The sequence below is a fragment of the Protopterus annectens genome, chromosome 6.part0, assembly GCF_019279795.1.
Source record: "Protopterus annectens isolate FY-2018-M chromosome 6.part0, PAN1.0, whole genome shotgun sequence".
In the NCBI taxonomy this organism is placed as follows: domain Eukaryota; kingdom Metazoa; phylum Chordata; order Ceratodontiformes; family Protopteridae; genus Protopterus; species Protopterus annectens.
In genome coordinates, this window is record NC_056737.1 from 946043940 (window position 1) to 946057386 (window position 13447).

Below are 13447 nucleotides of genomic sequence, written 5' to 3' on the forward strand. Positions count from 1 at the left end.
CGTTATTCAATATTCATCTGTCATGCTCTGTATCAGTAAGTCATGGTTCTGCAGATCAAGAAGCTGTAGGAGAGGCAAATCCTGATGAAGTCATGAGTAGAATAATAGTGGTTTACTAATTCTTACTTAATGTCATGAATGTGATGGCAAATGCTTAACTGGATAAAAAGTAAGATATGTGTCATAAAATATATCATAAAAGTACAACATCACAGTAAGAAATAATATAACATCCATCTGGAATTAAACCCCTGATGCTACGGTCAAAAATGAATCTTCAGAGAAGTGCTTTATGTCAACACTCCACAGAGGATGTTGTACTTGGCTCTATCCAACAGTCAAACAACTGTTACAGTAACTGTTACCAGTGATGTCCTGTAGTCCGCCTTTACTCTGAATTCCAATAGCTCAGCTAGTTTAGGCACCTTTGCATGAGGATAAATGGACTACTGAGGGTGACGGCAGCAATGGACCAGTTTTTGCCATAGGACATGAACAGCCATTCACCATCACTTGGCATTGGTATGTGATGACAAAGTCCATGCAAATGCTGAGGTAAAAAAGTGAAGGCTTTCTTATGGGCCATTTCTGGAATTATGAGTTATATGAGATTCTCTTTTTGTAACTAGATTAAATGTGTGAAAATGGGGTTAACAGGAAAGTGGTGTAAGGGGGGGGGGTAAGCAGAAGGGAGGACATAGGAGTAAGAATAGAGGAATTTGCAGGAAGGTCATGGGAGAGAACCGCAGCTATCCACTTTTTCACAATATAACTGTAGAAGTGTGGCCACAATTTGCTGAATTTGGACTGTCACCACACAAAGGGTAAGTAACAACAACAGAATAGTGTTATACAGCAGATTGTACAAAATCAAGTACGTCGAGAAGAAGCATAGGAGAAGTGGAGAGCTATGCGTGGGCTATTTTTTCTGATACAGGTGCCCACTTTTTACATTTTTTTTTTCTTTGAAAGAGAGAGGAATGCTGTGGAAGGTGCTAAGGAATGGCAGGTAGGAAAGTTACGTGAGGAAGTGGGGGTGCCGACATACAGCACACACAAGACAGAAAAGAATAGTGATAGACAAAAAATGTTGGGGGATACCATGATTGGAGATAGGTAGGAGACATTGGAGGCACACCTTCATCAAGCCTGAGATCAGTGAGAATCTAGTCCTCACACTCAGAACTGTCATCACTGTTTCCTGTCTCATTTTCCTGTGTCAGTGCTCGACAAGACATCACCTTAGCAATGTGACAAAGCAAATTTTCTGCACAGACAATTCAGGCAGCGAGGCTCCATGCCATTATACCCTCCACCATCCCTCTCAACTGTTGGTGGGTGACAAAATCACCACCTTCACTACTGCTGCTACTGCTCCCTAAGGGTACCAGTGCACCAGTAGCCATGGCAGAGCTGCCTGATGTGGATGGGCAGGTAGGGTAGGGGTTGTGGAAGCAGTGCTGACAGCTTGGGACCCTGAAGTGCTGGGTGTTGATGCTGCAACCTGTGTCGGGATGGCGGGCTGATCTGTAGTGGTCAGTGTACCTCTCTGTGCTGTATTCCAGTTTTTGCAAGCAGAAATGTAGGGCAACAGAACATTTTTAAGCCATATAAAATATTTCACTACACCAAAAAAAAAAAATAAAAAGGAGAAAAGGAGAAAAGGAGTGGGGAGAGAGAATTAGCTCCATGGCATGTCACGTCTATATAATTTCAGAAAATAGACAGTTATGATAATCCATTCTAAAAACCTTTGCCATATCCAAGCTTGATGGGATGGTCTTATTATGTTGTACCATTAATCAATTGAACTGCTATGATATAATAAATATCACTATTTATTTCAGTAATGCCATATTCCATATAATTACAATAGTTATTAAGCTTACAATAAGACATGATGCATACATAGTCTGTGCCTCTCTGAGGTGAGTTAACCTCTATTGGTGTACCTCACAGTTTGGTGCAATGTCTTCCACAGCTGTACAAAACAGAAGAAGATAAGAAGAGACATGAAATCATATTGAATAACAGTCTTGGCTGGGTACTGTATTCCACTTCATTTAATACAGATTGGTAAGTATATTTACACAATTGAGGGATGTCAGTAGTTCTAAACTCATCCTCCCATTGGTTAAGGAGGTGCTTCTAGCACCATTTTAGGTCACTATAGTGATGATGACAATTCTCTCCAGTGCATGGAATGCCAGTTGCACTGGAGACAAACTTGGCTACTCAGTTCCAAGCCTCAGTCTTATACTGAAACGCAGTGTAGTCCCCCTGAAGCAGCTTATGGCTGTAGCATTTCACAAGCAGTGCCACAAAAATCCTAGACTACTCAACACCCCACCAAAGTGCTCTAAATTTAGCATTATCATCTCTCCCACCAGCAATGCCTGCAGAAGTTGAGCAGCAAATATAAATATGAATTGGTGCCACATTCCAATTTCTTATTTAACAGCTACTGTGCAAACATGCACAACCATGTTAACTGCATTTGCACAATGGTAAGCACAGAGAGGCATTTGCAAACAAAGAGGAAGGCATTTTATCAAACAACAATGAAGGTGTGAAACATGACAGTGAGTTATTCCATGATAAATGTGATGCTCAACATATTCACACTTTTTTCAGATGGTCAACATTGATAGGCTCAATGGCTTTTATTTTTATCCTTGGTGATTTGGATGTTAAATAGGATGACTTGGCACATAATTTTCTAGAATTACTCACTTCAGAAAGTTAGTTGAATAGTGTGGAAATCAAACCTAAGGAAGGAATAAAGCATAAATTTCAAGGTGATTAGTCATTAGTGCTGTAGGAGAACTCTCTTTCAACCATGTTCATTACAGATAAACTGCATTCAGTACAAATGGGGATATACTTCAGATAGGCCTGGGTTTGTGTGTGTGACTTTAAGAAGTCCTGAAAAATGCACTCTCATGAAAGAGGCATTATTATTGTTTGTGAATGCATGTCAGATGGCTAGATTTTCATGAGATGATTAATGCAGGTTGTTATATGACACATACATACCTCACTGAATATGCTGTCCTAAACACACAGTTGGCCTATGTGAGGACAGAAGATGATTTTTAACTTAAGTGTTCCGCCCAACAAAGATATGCAAGTGCATCTTCGATTTATTATTATAGTTATCCTTCTTAGATAATTACACACACTTTCAACTGTTTCATAAGTAAATCAGTTATGAAATATGCTACCAAGAAAATGTATTTATGAAAGTGTTAATGAAACATTTCTTGCAATAATAAACATAATTATGATAACATTGACTGTAATGGTATCTTCCTAATTATTGTGTTGTGAGAAACTGCGTTCTGACACCCTTCGTAAAAATAAGTTTTATCGGGACTTGAACACTGGATCACTCATGTTCTCTCTGTAAAATCAGTGCACTTTCACCTTGTGCCATAAAGACAGTTCCACATCAGGTGGATGTTCTCCACTCAGTACGGTCCAGAGTACTGACATCCGAGTATTGCTGTTAACCCTGCACTACAGAAGGCTTCCCAAATAAAATGTGTCACTTTTTTCTGTAGCAGATAAGCTTGACTGAGCACCACTCAGCAATGAGCAACAGCACAAGGGAAAAAAATGGGAAAAGAGTATATGATGTACTAATGAAAGCAAGTCATACATCTGGTGTAATAATTTCCACATTCCCTTCATACAGTATGGATTTTCACCACAGGCAAAATATGTTAAGGGCCCAAAGTCACTGCTTTTACAGCTTCTGCCACAGAAATGGGTGTACAATATGCGCATATCACTTACTCATTAGCAGTACTGCTCAGCAGTGACAAATCTGTGCTAATAGAGATAACTGAAATGAAACTGTTCACTCTTCTCTTGATGTGTGAGTCCTGTTTGTGCTCTGCTAAGCAGTGTAGAAAGTACACAGACACAAAAGCATGTATAACAACTTATATTCCACACAGCAAAACACACACTGCATTTATGCATCTGTTGCAAACATCTTATATAGAATGCGGCTTCAAGCTCGAGTCAAACCTTGCATCTTCTTTCCTGATTCTTTAAAATCATTTCATTTAACCTGTGTGCTACACCGATACCCAGATGCAATGTACAATTTCTTCTGTTACTGCTGCTCAGAGTGCTGTAGCAAAGTGCACCTGTGCCACTCTGACATGCGCTACAAATTACATTTCTTAGTTTGTACCTTGGGCAGTGGACTTTCATATGCTATTTCAAAATGCTGCTACGCATCAGTGTGCTTTGCCAAAATCCAGGAAAATAAGGAGCAAAAATAAAAAAAAATGCCAGTATTAACTAATATCTGAGAATAATACTGAAAAGGTAGAATTGTGAAATGTCCTAGATCTGCATGTGTTACAACCTGATCATATGCTCACAACATATGCATCAACTCTGTCAGACACCACATTATCTGGAAATGAATTCTCAACTAAGTGCAATAACAACACACCCTCTGCTATGTGTTTTTATTCCTCTGCACCACCAACACAGGACCAGAAATTGTTCCTTTATCATTTGCTTGAACATATCTAGATCAATGTGATATTGACAAATACTTTAAATAATAGCCCACACCATTTTAATATATGGTTGCCAACACTGCCAACTATTTCTTCTCTTTGATTTCTGTGCATCTTCCCCTTCTCTCAGTTTAACTACAGAAATGCAATGTCATGGGCATTTATTTTCATCTTTGGTTCAATGTGTAATGTAGCTGATCAGCAGTTCAAACAGATTTTAAACAGACAATGGACAATGTGCTCTTAGAACAAGAATATCACTGTAATTATGGCTGTTCTCATAGCTCTCAAGGCACTTACCCTTTGTATTGTAAGTCTACTCAACATGATACAAATACTTCAGACAGAAGAGTCACTTCACTATTGTTTGTTGTTGTAGTCAGAGCAATCAGAAACACTTACAAGCCATTAATGGCTAACAATTGCCATTGCTCCTCCCTGCATGAAGTCATGTCGCTACTTATATCATGTTTACATCCCATAAACCAAATGATTTTTATTTTATAGACATGCTGCATCTTAAGGATTTATATGATGAGTTAAGGGGTGAATACAAGGGTATGGTTTTAACTCGACTATGGGGCCAGAACAAGCATAGTTTAAAATGAATAGATAATTTTATACATTTGTTAGGTTTAGGTACACTTTTTTGCATTGATATCATATTATATATGCCAGTAGATATTTAATGTTGTATTTTATGTAACTCAAAAGTTTTTTTAGCTGAGTTACTTTTATTTATGACATATAGGTATACATTGTTTTAAATACCCCTTTAAGGGGGAATGCTTTCTAAGTAGATGACTAATTGAACTAATTGCATTGGTTGATTGAATACATTTATATGAGATTATGCTAACATTTTAATGATGCTGAAGAAGTCCATGAACTAGTGGACGAAAGGGCTAAATCCATTCATTAAAATTTTACTATTTAAACATTTTAGAAGCCTCTTGATGGGTCTTTATTGCCGTAAGGGCATCTTTCTGCCTGGTGAGCGTTACCATAATTTTCTTGGTCAATAGTTGTTACTTTGGGAATGCTTTGTTTGGTTTGATTCATAACATTGTGTGTTTTGTTTTTCAAGAGGAAGGATGTAGATCAGAATGCACATGCTCTGTGCTGTATCTTTTAGAAGCATGTCAAAGATGTAACGTGCATGTACAAATGTTAAGCACTTGCCATTCCTAGTGCCATTTTGAGAGTGCAGCCAGACAGTAAACATGTATGATTCCAGCAGTTAGTTTGTATATAAGTTACTTAAAGTCAGTAAACTTCTATCGTGATGTGTTTGTATAAAATAAAGCTGCTCGAACAGATCCCACGAAGACTCTTCTATTGTGTCCAAAGTAAGAGAGTGACAATGATATTGTGCAACATGGCACAAACTGTGGGAATTTCTGCACAGGTGCCTGGGTCATACTGTATGGCATCCCTAATGTGTCTAGACAGTGGAACCCTGACTTCAGCATTCCAAACACACTCTGTGATGTTTCTTGTTTGAGCATGGGCATTGTTGTTTCCATCCTCTGTGGGTGTGTGTGAATTTCTGATGGATGTTGTAAACCATGGTTCCAGTGCATAACCTGCATTACCTAGGAGATGGCCTTGTGGAACATCACCCCTTAGCAAACATTGTGTACAGCTGTAAGGTGTGCTATATTTGACAACCATGATAAATGTCTGGGTTGCCTGCACAGGCATTGAGTATTATCCATTGGGCATTACAAGCAATCTGACAGTTAACTACGTGGAACCTTTTCCTGTTGATGTACATCCTTACCTGTTCACTAGGTGGGGCTTTTATTTTGATGTGAGTGCAGTCTATAGCCCCCAAGACTTCAGGGACGTGTGCTACAGCTTAGAATTCCTGCATTGTTCTTGCTCTTTCCTCTGGTGTGCATGCAAAACAGATGTACTCCCTTGCATGTTGTAGCATAGCATTAAGTGATTAGTGAAATAGTCTGGAGGCTGAGGTCTGTGACACCACCCCTAGTATATCCCCTTTGGGTCTCTGGAATGTACCAGTAACTAATATCCTTAATGCTACAAATACCTTACTTTCCACTGGTATAGGTTATTCTAGATTTCCCCTGGGTCTGATGTGGGGGCAGCAGAGGTTGCAGACTTCCTAGTGTTTCCCTAGCAACTCTGTATCACTCTACTATATGAATATCATGCAGTCCATGATATGTTAAATGGGGTCTGAGCACTCTTCTTCTCAATGAGGTGTATCATCATCAGCATCAGAGCTGTATAGATGTGAGCCTGTTGCACATACACATGCAAGAGAGCAGGAGCAGCCCTAACATTGCTTTTTTTAAGTGTGATGGTGGCTGTATACAGTAGGCTTTGGTGTTCATGGTACAGGGCTACACCATCTCTACACAGTTACTTTGTAGCTTCCTAAATGGCTCCACTATCTTGGAATGGCTAATTGCCATGTAATTCTACTGCTTATGCTTTCATTAGCATACAGTGTGGTTTACCTTTGCTTGGCAGGTCTACAGCTGTTTAATGAATTGAATTACTTCTTTAATGAATACAAAAATAGCACACTACCACGTACACATTATGGCATGATGCACACACAGTTGCAGCAAGGAAATTAGCTATTCATGAATCCAGCCCTTAGTTACCACACAATCATGCTGCTAACATAAATTAGAGATTTGGAATCTTACCTGCTTATAATGTACCTCTTTTGAGAACTGTACAGAGTAATATAGATTACTTAAAGAACTAGCAACCTGAATTTGAACCACAGATGTCAGGAGTCCTAAGGCATGCAACACAGCAGGTATAAATGATAGTCAAAGCTTATAGCCAGAATAGAAAAAAAGCTGCATTAACTACTGTGAAGGAGAGGGGAAAAGTTTCAAGCAACCAGCTAGACAGTCTTGTACCCAACTAAGCAGCTACATAGAAAGTGCATAGCTAAGAAGAAAGCTAACTCCATGAGTGAAATCGACCTTGAGAGTGATGATCCCCAGTCTACCGAGAGTGAAAAGGTAAATAAGTGTCTGTAATCTTTAAAATTGCTATGCAGGTTTTACAGCTACTTGTCAGTAAGTTCAACACAAAACTGAAAAAGGGTAATATTACCCAACATATTAGAAAGTTAAAAGCATGCTTTTCAGCTTTATCCATAACCAGTAAAAAGGAACAAAGTTTCATAATCAGATGGCCCATAGGTAAGTAAACTGGACTAGAGTATTTGTAAAAACTAAAAATTAATCAGACAGCTCATATAAGTTTTAAAAGCAAATGTAATTAGGAAGGTATTGCTGTAGGACAAAGGCTAGATGGATATTGTGAGCAATGAGCAATGAAATGTGGCCTCCTTCAAAAACTGTGAGAATTCTGTAAAAAAGAATGATTATTTTGCAGCTGACAATTTTTCAGATGCAGAGAGTGATGTTTTTCAGGACATGTACTTCTAAAAATTTCCTTTCCAAATAAGGACACAAGAATCTCCAAAACTTAAAAAAACCTTGACCTGTGTAGTGGATTGGAGCCAAGACAATAGCTACATGGGAATTCATTAAGGGAAATGAAATACTGTCACCAAAAAGGAGACAAAGAATACCTGATGCTCAAGCCTGGGTACTGTAAGTCAAGGCACTGGATACCCTTGGCATGGAGGTAACTGAATTATCTCACATGAAAGGTAGGAAACTAGGTAAAACAACCTGCACAACCTAACACGTACTCTTTAAGCACAAGATACTGGCAGTTCTGCTGTACCTCAACAAATGATTCATGCTCAACAACCTTCACTGGAGTTATTTCTGCAGCCCAGATATCTTCACAATATTATTCTCCCCCTCAGTCATATTCTAGCCAGGGAACGTGGGTCCAGGTAGAAAAAATAACAGAAGATAGGAAGGGAGACAGAGATATGGTTGAATCAGCCCAGAAGCCAACCTAATTCTCCAATCAGAGAAGGAATGAGAGAAGAAAGACGATCACATGATAAGGTTAGCCAAATAAGGGAACGAATAGTAGAATTGCAGTTCCTGTTCCAAGATTTTAGTAACCAAAACTCCTCAATTCCTCATAGTTCCCCTTCTCCTTGGTCTGAGGCACTCAGCTATCCTAGAAGAACTTGCAACACTACTTCCAGTAGAAAGTGACTAGTTTCTTCTATCTCATCTCAGACTGCCAAGGTAAACAATTCTTTTAGGACTAGTGATCTGAAAGAAAAATGCATGGTAAATGTAACAAAAAACAAAGTCATCAAAGGTGATCCTTCACTAGGAACAACTAAAACCATTATTGCTAGTAATGTTGATACTGCCTTGTTACAAAGAAAAGGGCAAAGCAAATTCAGCACGTGCAACTTAATCCCTAAGGTAAATATAGCTAGATTCTACTTTGAAGTAAATTTATAAAACAGCTTAAAGCATGAGGCCTTAATAGAGCTAAGGTAACTCTGATGCCAAGGGGCTTCCATAGTAAGTTGAGCAGAGCACTGAAAAATTCAAAGAGGTTGAAAACCCAACCTGATTATCTGTTGGATATGTGCTGGTCATAATGGTTAAGGTCTTCTTCACCCATAAACAAGGTATAAGAATCGATCCTGACCTCCGGCTGGTGCCTGTATGCAGTTTGCATGTTCTCCGTGGATTCCTATGGTTTTTCCAACCTCCCAACAACATGCTGAATGTTATCACCTCAAACACATCCAAGAATGGAGCTGGGGGCAGCAGCACAGACTCTAAATGGTGCTCTATGGGGGAAGAGTTGTATGGAACTATCACTTTGGCCATCAACTACTGTGCACAGTATCCTCAAGACAGGAACACAATGATAACAGACTATCTGTCATGTGAGGGCTAGCCACTCAACAATGTAAAAATTGGTTCCAGGAGATTCAGTCGTGTTGACTAATGTTACCAAATGGGCATGAATATTTGCTAGTAATAAGTGTGTTGATGCCCCGGCCTACTGCAACCTATGCTAAGGATCATACCTCTCAACTGTACAAATTTTTGCAGAATGTCCAGATTTTTTGGCTCATATTTTTAGCCTGTTCCTCATAAAATTTGTGGTTTTCTGGCAAATCACAGGGATGATCTGAGAATTGAAGTTACTAAATAATGACATACATTTGAGTTTCAGACTTCAAATTCTTCAGAAAATGTATGTTAAAACAAATTCTGTTATTCTAACAACTTTCTAAGTTCCTAAGAGCAATATTTAAAATATGTCCCTATTTTGGGGGCCTTTGTCCCCCAATTTTCTCAGGCTTTGTCTAGATTTCTTGCACTAAGAGTTTGAGAGGTATGCCAGGGATCCATGCTAATTGTGGAAGGGATGTATGTGCCCCTATTGGCCAGTATGTGCCCACCATAAGGCCCAGAACTCTGGCCCAATAAGTTAATGGCCAGCCAGTGTCCAGTTGCCCAGCTTGGTTTACCTGGGCTAGCTCTGTTGAGCAAAAGCTGGATGTAAAACCAATCAACCTGCCAAACATGTACTAAGAATTGCTACACAAAGTGTAGGCTCACTGTTGGGAATGGAGCTTGAAGTGGATAACAGGATGGTAAGAAGGAGGCTGCGTATCCAATGTATCTAGGAGACAAGATGGAAGGGCAGTGCAGCAAACCCACTTGGCTTGGGGTCCAGAGTCTACTACACAGGAAGAGGACAAACTAGAAATAGTGTGGGAATTGTGATGAGGGAGAGACTTCAGAAGACAGTGAGAGATGTCACAGAATTACTGATAGATTATGGCAATCAGACTCCAGTGAAAGCATTCATAATCTCAACCTACGCTTCACAGTAGGGTTGTGATATTGAGGAAAAGAGTGCATTCAGACAGCAGTTGCAAGACCTTCTAAATCAAGCGGAGAACATGAACTGGTGTTTATAATGGGTAACCTAAATGCATATATCAGGACGGACAGAACAAGAAATCCAGACTGCCTAGGTCCACATAGGTGGAGCAACAGGAATAAAGAAGAAGAGGCCATTCTAGATTTCTGTCTGGCAATTGCCTTGATGCTGCCAACAGATGGTTCAGTAAAAAGGGCAGTCACAAGATCCCATACAAGAGAGGTCAACATGCAGCTCGGGTAGACTTCCTCCTAGTAAAGAAAGAGCACTGGGGTAAAATCATAAATTGCAAAGTCATCCCCAGAGAACCAGTCAGCCCACAGTATAAACCACTGCTTGCCACAATCAGCTGCAAGCAGTGGTCAGAGAAGGCTCTATGGTCAACTGAGACCAGCTTGAAGACCTGGATATTGACTGGAAAGAAAGCACAGTAGTTCAAGGAATTACTCAAGGCTTTAGCTCCTCGTGACAAAGAGGAAACAGGGAAAAATGTGGAGATGAAAAGGAATGGCAGTGCCTCAACACAACATGTGAGGACTACAGAATACATATGTGACTGAGCCAGGTATGAAAGATGGTAGTGGAATGCAGTAGTCCAAGAAGTAATTGAAAGGAAGAGAAAATGCAGGAAAAAGTGGGAGATAGAAAAGAAGGACCAGGCAAACAAGGAATACTGGTTGGCTAACAAAGAGGTTAAGAGAGGATTAGCAATAGCAAAGAACAAGAAATCAGAGGCACTCTACCAGCTTCTAGAAAGTGACTTGGTAGATGGCACAAATACACTATCAGCTTGCAAGGTAAAGACAGAACAATAAAGAAGATAGTCAGAAACTCTTCATAAGGAATGCCAATAGCAATCTGCTCAACAGCCCACAGGAAATCAAAGGCAGATAATGGAAGGAGTACTTTCTGCAGATTCTGAATGAAAAAAAACAAGTGAAGCTGTACTGCCCCAGACACAGCCTATGATGAAAGAAGAGGAGAAGCCCATTCTAAAAGAAGTAAGAATAGCATTAAGGAAAATGAAGTCAGGAAAGGTTGTAGGCTCAGATGAGGTCACATAAGATATGATCAAGATGTTGAGGCAGATATGAGAAAAATGGCTCCTGAGCCTACTTACAACAGTATAGAGAGAATGGTGTATCCCAGAGGAATGGATAATAACAATACTAGTGCCAGTGTACAGGAGCTAAGGTATCAAACTGCATGAAAGTTCTGGACAGGGTGACTGATGAGACGATACACAAAGTAAAAGAAAGAGAAACTAAGACGGGAGAGGAGCAGTTCAGATTCAAATTAGGATACGGCACAACTGACGTGATGTTTGTAGTGAAGCATATAGTTGAGAAGAAGCTAGAGATGAGGAAAGAGTCCAACTGGGCATTCCTAGACTTAGACAAAGCATATGACAAGGTCCCAAGAAAGCTGATTTGAGCACTCCTGTGTTGGTTCAAAGTCTGAGAAACACTGCTAGAATTAGTGCAGGCTATGTGCAAGGACCCAGTGACTCAAGTATGATGAGTGTTTAGTTTCACAGAGGGGTTCCTGGTGGGAGTAGGTGTGCATCAAGGTTCAGCTCTGAGCTCACTGCTGTTCATACTGGTGATGGACTACATCAGCAACAGGTTGGAGGAGGCAGATCAACAAATTTGCTATATGCAGATGATGTGGCATTACAGGAAGACTGAGCAAGAGCTTCATCAAAGGACGGAGGAATGGAATGCAAAACTGAAGGCTCCTGGGATGAAACTGAGTACAGATTAGACAGCTGTAATGGCAGCAAATGGGGAAATATGAAGAAGCTGAAAATTGAGACAGAAAGGAAAATATGGAACAGGTTAACAGCTTCAAGTAGGGATAGTTGATGAGAAGAGAAATCTGAATGAGGAGGTCAAAGCTAGAATAAGAGCAGCTGCAACCAACTGGCATAGAGTGATAGGGGTAGTACATGGCAGAAGAATGCCAAAATACTGAAACATAAGGCATATAAAACAGTAGTGTGACCAGTACTACTGTATGGTACAGAAATCTGGGTCATTCAGGCAGAGCTATTGAGAAAGCTAGAGGTGATGGAGATGAAGTGCCTGAGATGGGTGATAGGATGTACACTGTGAGACAGATGAAGACCTGAGGACATAACAGCAGAAGCTGAAGTAGCTCCAATTGCAGAGAAGGCCAGAAAGAACAGATTACAGTGGTTTGGGCACATGTGCAGAAAAGCAGAATACAATCAGGTGAAGAAAACTTCAGACAGACAGGAAGAAGACAAGAGGAAATGAGGACATCCGGTAAAGAGATTGATGGCTTGTGTGAGAGAAGACCTGTGACAGCCAGGCATGACTGCTGAAGAAGGTAGGAAAGTGGCATTGTATCCCCTACATTCCCATGTAGAAAATAGGAAAAGGGGGATAGATGATGATGTTGATGATGATATTATACAAAGAGAGGGGGCAAATAAGCCCATTCCTTTGGAAAGAGTTTGAATGTTCATATACAAGCAGAATCAGACTATTTGATATGAGATAATGCTATGATTAAAGTAATTTGTGTAAGGTCTGACATGCCAGATGTGTCAGTGCTCAGAATGAGGATCTGGCCACATATGCATGTTGTATGCATGGTAAGCAAGGCTACAGTAAAATCTGAGATGGCCTTACATGATAAAAGGGAAGTATGCTGATGTGAAGTTAATGTAGATTACCATACACTATGTAATGCAGTGATAAAGATAAAACACTTTAGGGAAGTATGCACAGTCAGTCGTGAAAATGTAAACTAAGCAGAGCTTGGCAATAACTTGGTGTTCCCATAATTCAAGAGTTAGACTGAGAAAAACATTTAGGCATGCAGCTGTGAGACAGAGAAAGAAAAAGAGCTGTGTATGAGATATTTAGTCAATTTGTATATATATTTGCAAAAGATGTTTATACCTGAGAGGTAACCGACCTTCATGTTACCCATGTGCCAATTGATTTTAGAAGGTGCTGTAGATCAGTGTGTGTGTATAACTTTAAGAAGCTTTCTAGGGGCTTGCACAAGTGTATAAACACTGAGCACTTGTGAGC